The 14,223-nt window shown below is 48.5% G+C and overlaps 1 long non-coding RNA gene across 1 annotated transcript; it reads left to right on the top strand.

The window, feature by feature from the left end:
* The first annotated feature begins 728 nt into the window (after positions 1-728).
* Positions 729-4,077, top strand: LOC140104490 (uncharacterized). The gene is made up of 2 exons (XR_011850338.1): positions 729-810; positions 3,606-4,077. It is a non-coding gene; the product is annotated as an uncharacterized lncRNA (long non-coding RNA).
* The last annotated feature ends 10,146 nt before the right edge of the window (positions 4,078-14,223 follow it).

The raw sequence follows: 14,223 nt of genomic DNA, 5'->3' as shown, positions 1-14,223 counted from the left end.
TGTAAAAAATTTCAAAAAGTAACAGAGTATTCATCTTTCCATGGATCTGGTGGCTGCTCCGGCAGCGTGGGGCGGACCCCCGCTGCTCTTTACGTTTCTATAATTGGGCGTCTGGCGCCGTTTTATTGTGTGTTTTTCCGTATTCTGTTTATGTTCTTTTTTATTAAAAAGGCGCTGTAACCGCGGGCAACGGCGGATTAATAAATCTTGTTTACAAGGAGCGGCGCTTTCTTCCCTCACCTGGTTACGTCCCTCAGTTCTTCCACCGTTTGTTCTGGGCGTATTACATCTGTGCGGCGAGATGAAATGTCCGCGCTCCGCCTGAGACGACCGCTCGCTGCGGACCCCCCCTCCCCTGCGCCAAACATTCATTATTAATAGCGAATTACCAAGGGGGGGGGGAAACCTTGTGCACGCGGGCGCCATCACTCTCCCGGTTGGGTAAAGTGTTTTACGTGAAAAGCTGAAAAAGAGACCAAATTGGGAGAAGAAGGGAATTCATAAAGAGATACATTTTCCGTTACAAAGTTTATTCGGGGAGAGTTGCCATGGAAACGTGCGCAGTAACTGTATCAGGGCCGAGGGGATCCTGGGTGTTTATCCGCGGGTCCTGGGAGTCGTTCCGTTCCGGCTTGTAATAATATTGACATTACCTTCCCATATCAAAGCCGCGGAGCAATCAGTGCGCAATGACATAATTAGGGGGGGGGGGGGGGGGCAATCCTGCGCGGGTCAAAACCTCGGCTCCTGCTGGAAATAATTCTATAGGGACACAGAACCAGAACCACTGACACAGAATCCAACCAACAGGTAGTAAGAAAACATTGTATCTAGTGACCAATATCTGTGTATTACCCCTGTACTGTGACATCACTGTGTGTATTATCTCTGTACTGGGACATCACTGTGTGTATTATCCCTGTACTGTGACATCACTGTGTGTATTATCCCTGTACTGTGACATCACTGTGTGTATTATCTCTGTACTGTGACATCGTTGTGTGTATTATCTCTGTACTGGGACATCACTGTGTGTATTATCCCTGTACTGTGACATCACTGTGTGTATTATCTCTGTACTGTGACATCGCTGTGTGTATTATCCCTGTACTGTGACATCACTGTGTGTATTATCTCTGTACTGTGACATCACTGTGTGTATTATCCCTGTACTGTGACATCACTGTGTGTATTATCTCTGTACTGTGACATCACTGTGTGTATTATCCCTGTACTGTGACATCGCTGTGTGTATTATCCCTGTACTGTGACATCACTGTGTGTATTATCCCTGTACTGTGACATCGCTGTGTGTATTATCTCTGTACTGTGACATCGCTGTGTGTATTATCCCTGTACTGTGACATCACTGTGTGTATTATCCCTGTACTGTGACATCACTGTGTGTATTATCTCTGTACTGTGACATCGTTGTGTGTATTATCTCTGTACTGGGACATCACTGTGTGTATTATCCCTGTACTGTGACATCACTGTGTGTATTATCCTGTACTGTGACATCGCTGTGTGTATTATCCCTGTACTGTGACATCACTGTGTGTATTATCTCTGTACTGTGACATCACTGTGTGTATTATCCCTGTACTGTGACATCACTGTGTGTATTATCTCTGTACTGTGACATCGCTGTGTGTATTATCTCTGTACTGTGACATCACTGTGTGTATTATCCCTGTACTGTGACATCACTGTGTGTATTATCCCTGTACTGTGACATCGCTGTGTGTATTATCTCTGTACTGTGACATCGCTGTGTGTATTATCCCTGTACTGTGACATCACTGTGTGTATTATCCTGTACTGTGACATCACTGTGCGTATTATCCCTGTACTGTGACATCACTGTGTGTATTATCTCTGTACTGTGACATCACTGTGTGTATTATCCCTGTACTGTGACATCACTGTGTGTATTATCTCTGTACTGTGACATCACTGTGTGTATTATCCTGCACTGTGACATCGCTGTGTGTATTATCCCTGTACTGTGACATCACTGTATTATCCCTGTACTGTGACATCACTGTATTATCCCTGTACTGTGACATCACTGTCTGTATTATCTCTGTACTGTGACATCACTGTGTGTATTATCCCTGTACTGTGACATCACTGTGTGTATTATCCCTGTACTGTGACATCGCTGTGTGTATTATCCCTGTACTGTGACATCGCTGTGTGTATTATCCCTGTACTGTGACATCACTCTGTGTATTATCCCTGTACTGTGACATCACTCTGTGTATTATCCCCTGTACTGTGACATCACTCTGTGTATTATCCCCTGTACTGTGACATCACTGTGTGTATTATCCCCTGTACTGTGACATCACTGTGTGTATTATCTCTGTACTGTGACATCACTGTGTGTATTATCCTGTACTGTGACATCACTGTGTGTATTATCCCTGTACTGTGACATCGCTGTGTGTATTACCCCTGTACTGTGACATCGCTGTGTGTATTACCCCTGTACTGTGACATCGCTGTGTGTATTATCTCTGTACTGTGACATCGCTGTGTGTATTATCCCTGTACTGTGACATCACTGTGTGTATTATCCCTGTCCTGTGACATCACTGTGTGTATTATCCCCTGTACTGTGACATCGCTGTGTGTATTATCCCTGTACTGTGACATCACTGTGTGTATTATCCCTGTACTGTGACATCACTGTGTGTATTATCTCTGTACTGTGACATCGCTGTGTGTATTATCCCCTGTACTGTGACATCGCTGTGTGTATTACCCCTGTACTGTGACATCGCTGTGTGTATTATCCCTGTACTGTGACATCGCTGTGTGTATTATCCCTGTACTGTGACATCACTGTGTGTATTATCCTTGAATGTGAGACATCACTGTGTGTATTGTCCCTGTACTGTGACATCACTGTGTGTATTATCCTGTACTGTGACATCACTGTGTGTATTATCCCCTGTACTGTGACATCACTGTGTGTATTATCCCCTGTACTGTGACATCACTGTGTGTATTATCCCTGTACTGTGACATCACTGTGTGTATTATCCTTGTACTGTGACATCACTGTGTGTATTATCCCTGTACTGTGACATCGCTGTGTGTATTACCCCTGTACTGTGACATCACTGTGTGTATTATCTCTGTACTGTGACATCACTGTGTGTATTATCTCTGTACTGTGACATCACTGTGTGTATTATCCCTGTACTGTGACATCACTGTGTGTATTATCCCTGTACTGTGACATCGCTGTGTGTATTATCCCTGTACTGTGACATCGCTGTGTGTATTATCCCTGTACTGTGACATCACTGTGTGTATTATCCCTGTACTGTGACATCGCTGTGTGTATTATCTCTGTACTGTGACATCACTGTGTGTATTATCCCTGTACTGTGACATCACTGTGTGTATTATCCCTGTACTGTGACATCACTGTGTGTATTATCCCTGTACTGTGACATCACTGTGTGTATTATCCCTGTACTGTGACATCACTGTGTCTATAACAGTCTTGATGCAGAACACGTTGCCCTTGTATTTCTGGATTGTCCCCGCAGTCTCCTCATCGTCTTATTATTTCTTTTATTCCTCTTCAGCTTCCAGGAACCTTCTCATCTTCTGGCAGTGACAGTGCCGGGTCCCTGCGCCGTCCACCACCCACATCTCCAGGACCATCATTAGGGCCGGATGTCACCAGGTGTGAAGATGCTGCAGGTGGAGATGCCATGAGTCCAGTGTCTCCATGAGTCCAGTGCGGGTCTCAGCATCCCCCAGACCTTTCATGTCCGGACGGTTATTACTTTGTATCCTGGTGATAAAGTGAATCATCACCTTACAACACGTCCAGAAATAGAGGCCCCAGAGCACAGCCGTCATCTCTTCCCGAGATTACAATGTTTCAATCCTGCGCCATTCCCTGGATTTCCTCTCAGCAGCCGCTGGAAATACCATGAGGGTCAGAATCTTATTTGTTGTTGTTGTTTTTTGTAGCCATTGTTTTCAGTAAACAAAACGATACAATGTAACAATGTAATAAATAAACACGATCCCAGTTCTGGTCCCGCCGGATCCTCAGGGACTTCTGTGGCTTCTTTCTACTCCAGGGAACTCGGAATATTAAATATCATAAATGTGAATTTTTCTTCCAAAACAACTTAATCTAATTTTTATTCAGAGGAGGTGAATTTACAGAGGATCCATCCTAAATATATTACAAACTTTTTCGAATTCTTTGATTTTTTTTTTTTCCTTTAAATATTTTAAAGGGGTTTACATGATTGTTCTCTTATGTGCACAGCGCCACCTCTGCCCTGAGGTTTCATATGGAATTGCAGTTAAGTCCCGACTACTTCAATGGAGCTGAAGTGCAATACTAGACACAACCAATAGACAAAGGGGAGATTTCCTATTTACTAAAGCAGCCATGTTTTCCTAACCCTGGATGAGCCCTTGAGGTTACGTTCACACATTGGGGCTTATTTACTAAGGGTCGCGGATCGCACTTTCATCAGACTGTGCACCTTTTTCAAAATTAGGACGGCTGTGACAGGTATTTAACAAGTGTCTGTGATGGGATTGCATTGCACGTGATTGGATGCGACAGAAATCGGGGGGGCGAGTCGACTGATTCGGCCTGACCGCGGGATTTAACTTTCAAATTGGGGCAGATTTACGTACCCGGTCCGTTCGCGATCCAGCAGCGCGTTCTCTGCGGTGGATTCGGGTGCGGCCGCGATTCATCAAGGCACTGAAGTTCACAATCCTATCCTGGATGAAGGTAAGTGCAAGCTCCGCGACACGATTTCCTTTTTTAAATGCGGCGGTTTTTCCGAATCTGTCGGGATTTCGTTCGGCCACGCCCCCCGATTTCCGTCGCGTTCATGCCGGTGCCGATGCGCCACAATCCCGGGGCAATTCAGGTACAATCGGCGCAAATCGGAAATATTCGGGTAACACGTCGGGAAAACGCGAATCGGGCCGACCTTAGTAAATGACCCCCATTGTGTCTCAAGACAATGCACTTACATGTACCAGGAAAAAGAAGGTGAACTCCAGGGACCTGAGCGGGGAAGTGACACATGCAGGATATTGGGTGCAGGATCTTAGTGACTCCCCGCACAGCGCATTATACACGGACAATGCACTTACATGCACCAGGAAGAAGAAGGTGAACTCCGGGGACCTGAGCGGGGAAGTGACACATGCAGGATATTGGGTGCAGGATCTTAGTGACTCCCCGCACAGCGCATTATACACGGACAATGCACTTACATGCACCAGGAAGAAGAAGGTGAACTCCAGGGACCTGAGCGGGGAAGTGACACATGCAGGATAACGGGTGCAGGATCTTAGTGACTCCCCGCACAGCACATTATACACGGACAATGCACTTACATGCACCAGGAAGAAGAAGGTGAACTCCGGGGACCTGAGCGGGGAAGCGACACATGCAGGATATCGGGGGCACAATCTTAGTGACTCCCCGCACAGCGCATTATACACGGACAATGCACTTACATGCACCAGGAAGAAGAAGGTGAACTCCGGGGACCTGAGCGGGGAAGTGACACATGCAGGATATCGGGTGCAGGATCTTAGTGACTCCCCGCACAGCGCATTATACACGGACAATGCACTTACATGCACCAGGAAGAAGAAGGTGAACTCCGGGACCTGAGCGGGGAAGCGACACATGCAGGATATCGGGGGCACGATCTTAGTGACTCCCCGCACAGCGCATTATACACAGACAATGCACTTACATGCACCGGGAAGAAGGTGAACTCCTGGGACCTGAGCGGGGAAGCGACACATGCAGGATATCGGGCGCAGGATCTTAGTGACTCCCCGCACAGCGCATTATACACAGACAATGCACTTACATGCACCAGGAAGAAGAAGGTGAACTCCGGGGACCTGAGCGGGGAAGCGACACATGCAGGATATCGGGTGCAGGATCTTAGTGACTCCCCACACAGCGCATTATACACAGACAATGCACTTTCGTGAACTCCACGGACGGGTTAGTAAATGAGCCCCACTGCATTTAGAAACCCAATTCTAGCCCAGACGGTAGGAGCTTGCCCCGATTCTGTGTTTTGCTGGCAAACAATGCAGAACACGTGTTGGGCATTTGCGATCACTAGTGTTGATGTGTAAACTCATCTGTGCTGGGGACAAGCTCCTCCCCCTGCGCTTTAATTGCGTTGCTAATCGCAGTGAGTGAATACAGCCTAAGGAGATGAGCGCTGTCCAGGTGGAGATGACGGTTCTAGATTTAGTCCGATCCAGTCGGTGTCATTACAGAATCCATGAAGTAACGCAGCAGCGAGCGCCCGCGGAGCGCCAGCCGACTTCCAAACTTTCTTTCTGGCACAAGGGAACGAAATCTGCATTCTGACACATAAGCAAAACCTTGGGAAGAGGAAAGGAAATGTCAGCACATCCAGCGCCGAAGAAGAAGATCAAAGCGAAGAAGAAAGTCAGAGCAAATCATAAGGAACAGCTCCGCTCCCGATACCTCTCCTGGGGTAACTAAAAAAAAAAGAAAGAATTTAGAATTTTTCAGCTTTTTAAGTGAAGGCAGTTGTCATTGTCTATTGACAGGAATAGGGATGAAGAAGTCTAATAACCTTGCATTAAAGGGGATCTCCGGTCATAGTGAATACACTAGAGCAGTGATGGCGAACCTTTTAGAGACCGAGTGCCCAAACTACTACAAAGACCCACTTATTTATCGCAAAGTGCCAACACAGAAATTTAATTTGTGATTTATACTCCCTTCTCTGTCACAGTTTTCAGTGAGGACACCAATAAAGCAGAAAATAGTCCCAGGTAGTCCTGTCACTTTAAAATAGCTCTGTGCACAGCAAGTCCTGGGCTGTCTGGGACTGCAGGAAGATACCTGGAGTCATCTCTGGTGATGGCCTGAGTGCCCACAGAAAGGGCTCTGAGTGCCACCTCTGGCACCAGTGCCATAGGTTAGCCATCACTGCACTAGAGAGTCCTGGAAGTGTCATGTATATCCTCTAGACTCAGCGCCCCCTAGCAGCAGCAGGAGGAATAGCTCTGCCTCCCAGAAGACAAGATGCTCTCGCTGTCTGAATCCCCCTTAATAAGCGGCTACATATTGGGGGTCATTTACCAAGGACACGAATCGCGTTTTCCCGATGTGTTACCTAAATATTTCCCATTTGCGCCGATTTTCCCTGTATTGCCCCGGGTTTTTAGCGCACGCGATCGGATTGTGGCACATCGGTGCCGCCATGAATGCAACGGAAATCAGGAGGCGTGGCTGAATGAAAACCCGACGGATTCGGAGAAACCGCCGCATTTTTAAAAAAAAAAAGTGTTGCGGGACGCGCTTACCTGCACCAAGTATAGGATCGTGAACTCCGGCGGGTCTCGGCAGACTTCAGCGCAGCAGCGACACCTGGTGGACGTCGGAGGAACTGCCTTAGTGAATCGCATCAAAACCCAAATCCACCGCAGAGAACGCGCCGCTGGATCGCGAATGGACCGGGGGTAAGTAAATCTGCCCCATAGTGATGAAATAATTAAGGAAAAGGAAGCAAATCTGCAGTGTAAAGCATTGAGGGCGGAACAACTCGCATCAATGATCAGAGAAGTGTTAAGCAATGAGAAGAGACTGAAACTTTAGTGACAATGCACTGAACCTACAGACGTGAGCAGCGCTGTAGTGTAAAGCACAGAGAGAGACAGAGATAATCCATGTGTTATACATGGGCAAACGTCCAGCATAATGCACGGAAACCTTAGGGAGAAAGAAGGCAGAGATATTAATCACAGATATGTAACATGTGAGCAGAGATTCAGGGTAAAGCATGGAGGAGAGACAGTAAAATAGGCGGATTACAGAGGATGCAGCCAGCCTGGAGCCACTGATCAGAAGGATATAGGGCGGCACAGTGACTTAGTGGTTAGCATTACATCCTTGCAGCGCTGGGGACTTGGGTTCAAGTCCCACCAAGGTCAACATCTGCAAAGAGTTTGTATGTTCTCTCCGTGTTTGTGTGGGTTTCCTCTTTGTCCTCCGGTTTCCTCCTACTCTCCAAAACATACTGGTAGCTGATTAGATTGTGAGCCCCTTTGGGGACAGGGACTGATTTGTCAAGCTCTGTGCAGCGCTGCGTAATCTGTGTGCGCTATATATAGATAAAGGAATTATTATTGTTATAGAAAAATTGATTGATATTGCCGGGTTGTAGCTTCTCCAAGTGCATGGGGCACTTCTCCTCACACTGCTGTGCTCTGTGCTATCTTAGCTACTCCACACCCCCTCCTGTTTGCTCTGATTAAAAGCTGAAGTATTCAATCAAAAGCTAGTTATAACTTCAGAGATCAATGGAGTAGCTGTAAAATAGTGCAAATGAGTTGACACAGAGCACAGCAGTGTGAGAACCCCCCCTCCCCCAAGTCTACAAAGCTACAATCCTAGAATCCGGGAATATAAACCCATATTTCACAGTCCTGCTGCTACTAACAAGATACACAAAGGTCTGATTACACATCTCTCCAGGGACAGTACATAACACTGGCTGCAAAGAGCACAGAGCACAGCAGTGTGAGGTCTGATTACACATCTCTCCAGGGACAATACATAACACTGGCTGCAGAGAACACAGAGCACAGCAGTGTGAGGTCTGATTACACATCTCTCCAGGGACAATACATAGCACTGGCTGCAGAGAGCACAGAGCACAGCAGTGTGAGGTCTGATTACACATCTCTCCAGGGACAATACATAGCACTGGCTGCAGAGAGCACAGAGCGCAGCAGTGTGAGGTCTGATTACTCATCTATACAGGGACAATACATAACACTGGCTGCAGAGAGCACAGAGCACAGCAGTGTGAGGTCTGATTACACATCTCTGCAGGGACAATACATAACACTGGCTGCAGAGAGCACAGAGCACAGCAGTGTAAGGTCTGATTACACATCTCTCCAGGGACAGTACATAACACTGGCTGCAGAGAGCACAGAGCACAGCAGTGTGAGGTCTGATTACACATCTCTCCAGGGACAATACATAACACTGGCTGCAGAGAGCACAGAGCACAGCAGTGTGAGGTCTGATTACACATCTCTCCAGGGACAATACATAACACTGGCTGCAGGGAGCACAGAGCACAGCAGTGTGAGGTCTGATTACACATCTCTCCAGGGACAATACATAACACTGGCTGCAGAGAGCACAGAGCACAGCAGTGTGAGGTCTGATTACACATCTCTCCAGGGGACAATACATAGTACTGGGTGCAGAGAGCACAGAGCACAGCAGTGTGAGGTCTGATTACACATCTCTCCAGGGACAATACATAGCACTGGCTGCAGAGAGCACAGAGCACAGCAGTGTGAGGTGTGATTACACATCTCTCCAGAGGACAATACATAGTACTGGGTGCAGAGAGCACAGAGCACAGCAGTGTGAGGTCTGATTACACATCTCTCCAGGGACAATACATAGCACTGGCTGCAGAGAGCACAGAGCACAGCAGTGTGAGGTATGATTACACATCTCTCCAGGGACAATACATAGCACTGGCTGCACAGAACACAGAGCACAGCAGTGTTAAGTATGGTTGAACATCTCCCAGGGACAATACATGGCACTGGTTGCAGTCTGTATGGTCACACCTGCTGACAGTTTCCTTTATAACATCTCTATAATGTCACATGGTGACTCCCCGCAGCTTCATGTAGATAAATAATTCATCCTGCGCTCTCCCGTACAGCAGCCCCCGCGCGGTGCAGCCGCCGTCCCTGTAGTTTGCGTATTTAGGGTTTAATTGACATTAATTTGGAAAATAATGAAATCATTGATTCCTGGAGGCAGACAGCGGCGGTCTCACTTGGCGTCCTTCATCTTCACGCACGGAAGACCTTCCGCTAGACGCGCAGGGTTCACGTTCTCGTATTGCGTGAAGGCAGCAGTTTGGATTTTCAGGTTTGAGAATTCACAAAGGGAAACGTGTTTAGTTGGTTTCCTGTCAGTTCTGTGTAATGTAGAGGAGGAAAGAAACGAGGCGCAACATTGTATCTCCTGGGGTGCAAATTACACCGTGGGAGGGGCCTATTCCATCCATATACTGTGGGGGTCAGTCCCCCCCCCCCCCTACTAACAGGGGAGACAATGAGGATTTCAGAAAAGGAAGGTGCTGATCTTGTTAATGTATTTGATTTTGAAAATACACTACAAATACCAAATGTGAACACAACCTTAAGCGTAGAATCCACAGCAGCACAATGGGGCTTATTTGCCAAGGGTCCGTGGATCGCACTTTAGTCGGAATTTCCAACGTTTTCAGGGATTCCACGGCCGTGACAGGTATTTAGCAGGGGATTGTGTAGCATGTGATCGAATTGTGGCGCAGCTGCGCTGTACATGCGGCAGAAATCAGGGACGGCCATTGGACGATTGGAATGATTTGGACTGAGTGCAGGATTTAACTTTCAAATTGTGTCGCATCCAATGCGCTTACATGCACCGGGAAGAAGAAGGTGAACTCCGGGGACCTGAGCGGGGAAGCGACACATGCAGGATATCAGGCGCACGATCTTAGTGACTCCCCGCACAGCGCATTATACACGGACAATGCACTTACATGTACCAGGAAGAAGAAGGTGAACTCCGGGGACCTGAGCGGGGAAGCGACACATGCAGGATATCGGGCGCACGATCTTAGTGACTTCCCGCACAGCGTATAATACACGGACAATGCACTTACATGCACCAGGAAGAAGAAGGTGAACTCCAGGGACCTGAGCGGGGAAGGAACACATGCAGGATATCGGGTGCAGGATCTTAGTGACTCCTCGCACAGCGCATTATACACGGACAATGCACTTACATGCACCAGGAAGAAGGTGAACTCTGGGGACCTGAGCGGGGAAGCGACACATGCAGGATATCGGGCGCAGGATCTTAGTGACTCCCCGCACAGCACATTATACACGGACAATGCACTTACATGCACCGGGAAGAAGAAGGTGAACTCCGGGGACCTGAGCGGGGAAGCGACACATGCAGGATATCGGGCGCAGGATCTTAGTGACTCCCCGCACAGCGCATTATACACGGACAATGCACTTACATGCACCAGGAAGAAGAAGGTGAACTCCGGGGACCTGAGCGGGGAAGCGACACATGCAGGATATCGGGTGCACGATCTTAGTGACTCCCCGCACAGCACATTATACACGGACAATGCACTTACATGCACCAGGAAGAAGAAGGTGAACTCCAGGGACCTGAGCGGGGAAGCGACACATGCAGGATATCGGGTGCACGATCTTAGTGACTCCCCGCACAGCACATTATACACGGACAATGCACTTACATGCACCAGGAAGAAGAAGGTGAAATCCGGGGACCTGAGCGGGGAAGTGACACATGCAGGATATCGGGTGCACGATCTTAGTGACTCCCCGCACAGCGCATTATACACAGACAATGCACTTACATGCACCAGGAAGAAGAAGGTGAACTCCAGGGACCTGAGCGGGGAAGTGACACATGCAGGATATTGGGCGCAGGATCTTAGTGACTCCCCGCACAGCGCATTATACACGGACAATGCACTTACATGCACCAGGAAGAAGAAGGTGAACTCCAGGGACCTGAGCGGGGAAGCGACACATGCAGGATATCGGGTGCACGATCTTAGTGACTCCCCGCACAGCGCATTATACACAGACAATGCACTTACATGCACCAGGAAGAAGAAGGTGAACTCCAGGGACCTGAGCGGGGAAGCGACACATGCAGGATATCGGGCGCACGATCTTAGTGACTCCCCGCACAGCGCATTATACACGGACAATGCACTTACATGCACCAGGAAGAAGAAGGTGAACTCCGGGACCTGAGCGGGGAAGCGACACATGAAGGATATCGGGCGCACGATCTTAGTGACTCCCCGCACAGCGCATTATACACGGACAATGCACTTACATGCACCAGGAAGAAGAAGGTGAACTCCAGGGACCTGAGCGGGGAAGCGACACATGCAGGATATCAGACGCACGATCTTAGTGAATCGCGGCACAGCGCATTATACACGGACAATGCACTTACATGCACCAGGAAGAAGAAGGTGAACCCCAGGGACCTGAGCGGGGAAGCGACACATGCAGGATATCAGACGCACGATCTTAGTGAATCGCGGCACAGAAGAGTCTGCATTATGTGGACTGTGAAAAACTGATAATTCCATAGGAGATAAAGTAATTCACCAGACGAGTACAGGCGATCCCCGGGTTACGTACAAGATCGGTTCTGCAAATTTGTTTTTACGTTGAATTTGTATGCAAGTTGGAACTATATACTTTATAATTATAACCCCAGACAGAATTTTTTGGTCTCTGTGACAATTGGATTTTAAAAATGTTGGATTGTCATAAGAATCCGGATTCACAATAAATATTAATTACAGACGCCTGTGATAACTGTTACAGCTGATTATTGTAGCCTACATCTAAAGTATAGTAAATTACCAACATCCAGAGGTCTGTAACTAGGGGTCGTCTGTAAGTCGGGTGTTCTTAAGTAGGGAACCGCCTGTATAAGGTTTTGTTGAGTTACACAGAAACGGGAATAAATGTCACCCCAATCTCCCTGCGTCACATAAGGGGATCACAAGATCTACCATCAGTCCGGTGACACCGTCCCTTTAAGCAGGACGTAGCCCAAACTGATTCACCTCCGCTGTCTGCAGCTCATACATCTACAGGAGGCACAAGGACCTGACAGAAAAGAGTCACCCCGACCCCACAACTCATCAGCCCCAACGAGGAAGGAAATGGGAGCTGCCGAAATCGTGGCAATGCTGAATGGTGGCCGCCAGCGGGTAATAAAGAGTGAAGAGCGGCCGCCATCCACCCCAACAAACTCCTGGAGACACCGATTCGGACAATCCTCCGGCGCTCCGCTCCTTTATCACGTCACAGAGGAACAAGACCGACGCGTTTCCAGCTATCGCTCATAGTCATAACAACATGAAAAAAACGACTAACATTGAAAGTTCATGGAGCGATGGGCGACATCACTTCCTTTCCACTAGTGATGGGAAGTCCGGCTCTTCTTAGTGAGCTGGATCATTAGGCTCCGCTCACTAAGAAGAGCCGGCTAAATGTATAATAGGCAGCCGGAGGCCGGTCAGTCACCCCACAACACTCCACTTTTAACCCGATTTTATGGTGAAATGTTTAGGGTGCGGGGTTTAGTGAGCCATCTCTTTGTGCCGACTCCCATCACTACTTTCCACGTTCTAAGGAAGGTTCCGGGTGAACGGAAGACATGAAACGGATTCGCTAACGATATATTACAGCGCTGTTCAGATGTGAAACGCAGGTAAGTGGACATGGTTATTTTTTCAGTTATAGATTCATGTGTAGAAGGAAACATTAGAACTGGAATCTCTCAGACATAAACCTTCCAGGTTAATCCGTTACCGAGGTCGTGGCAGAGGATGGAGGGTCTGGCGCTCGCTGGGGATGGGGATTGCTCTCAGCCTGAAATGGAACCAGTAAAAACACAGAAGACGGAATCATTAAACATTTAATGGCCACAATCCATAGGCGCAGTGATAGATCGGGACGTGTCGGCGGAGGCGCGGAGCCGGGAGAGGCTGCACCGCCATCAGTTACTGCTGCCAGGGAGAGAAATCCCCAGACTGAAGGTGATGCTGTTCTCAGCGCAGCGAGGAGGGGCACCTGTAATGGGGGCATGTGCCTGTAATGGGGGGGGCACCTGTAATGGGGGCATGTGCCTGTAATGGGGGGCATGTGCCTCTAATGGGGTGTGTGTTTCTGTAATGAGGGGGGCACATGTAATGGGGGGCATGTGCCTCTAATGGGGGGGCACCTGTAATGGGGGGTGTGTGCCTGTAATGGGGGGGGGGGGCGGTAATGGGGTGAGGGGGCGCCTGTTATGGGAGGAGGGTGTGTCTGTAATGGGGGAGGCCCCTGAAATGGGGTGACGCCTGTAATGGGAGTGCGGCTGTAATGGGGGGACTCCGGTAATGGGGGGATGCGCCTGTATTGGGGGGACGCGTCTGTAATGGGGGGACTCCGGTAATGGGGGGACGCGCCTGTAATGGGGGGACTCCGGGGTGGCGCTGTAATAAGACCTCACAACGAGCGCAGCTTTCCTGCCATTGCCTTGTGCCGCGTGACATATCGCATCCGCTG

This window comes from Engystomops pustulosus, chromosome 10 (genome assembly GCF_040894005.1).
Source record: "Engystomops pustulosus chromosome 10, aEngPut4.maternal, whole genome shotgun sequence".
In the NCBI taxonomy this organism is placed as follows: Eukaryota; Metazoa; Chordata; class Amphibia; order Anura; family Leptodactylidae; genus Engystomops; species Engystomops pustulosus.
Note: the sequence above shows the minus strand (reverse complement) of the source record. Positions and strands in the feature narration are given on the sequence as shown.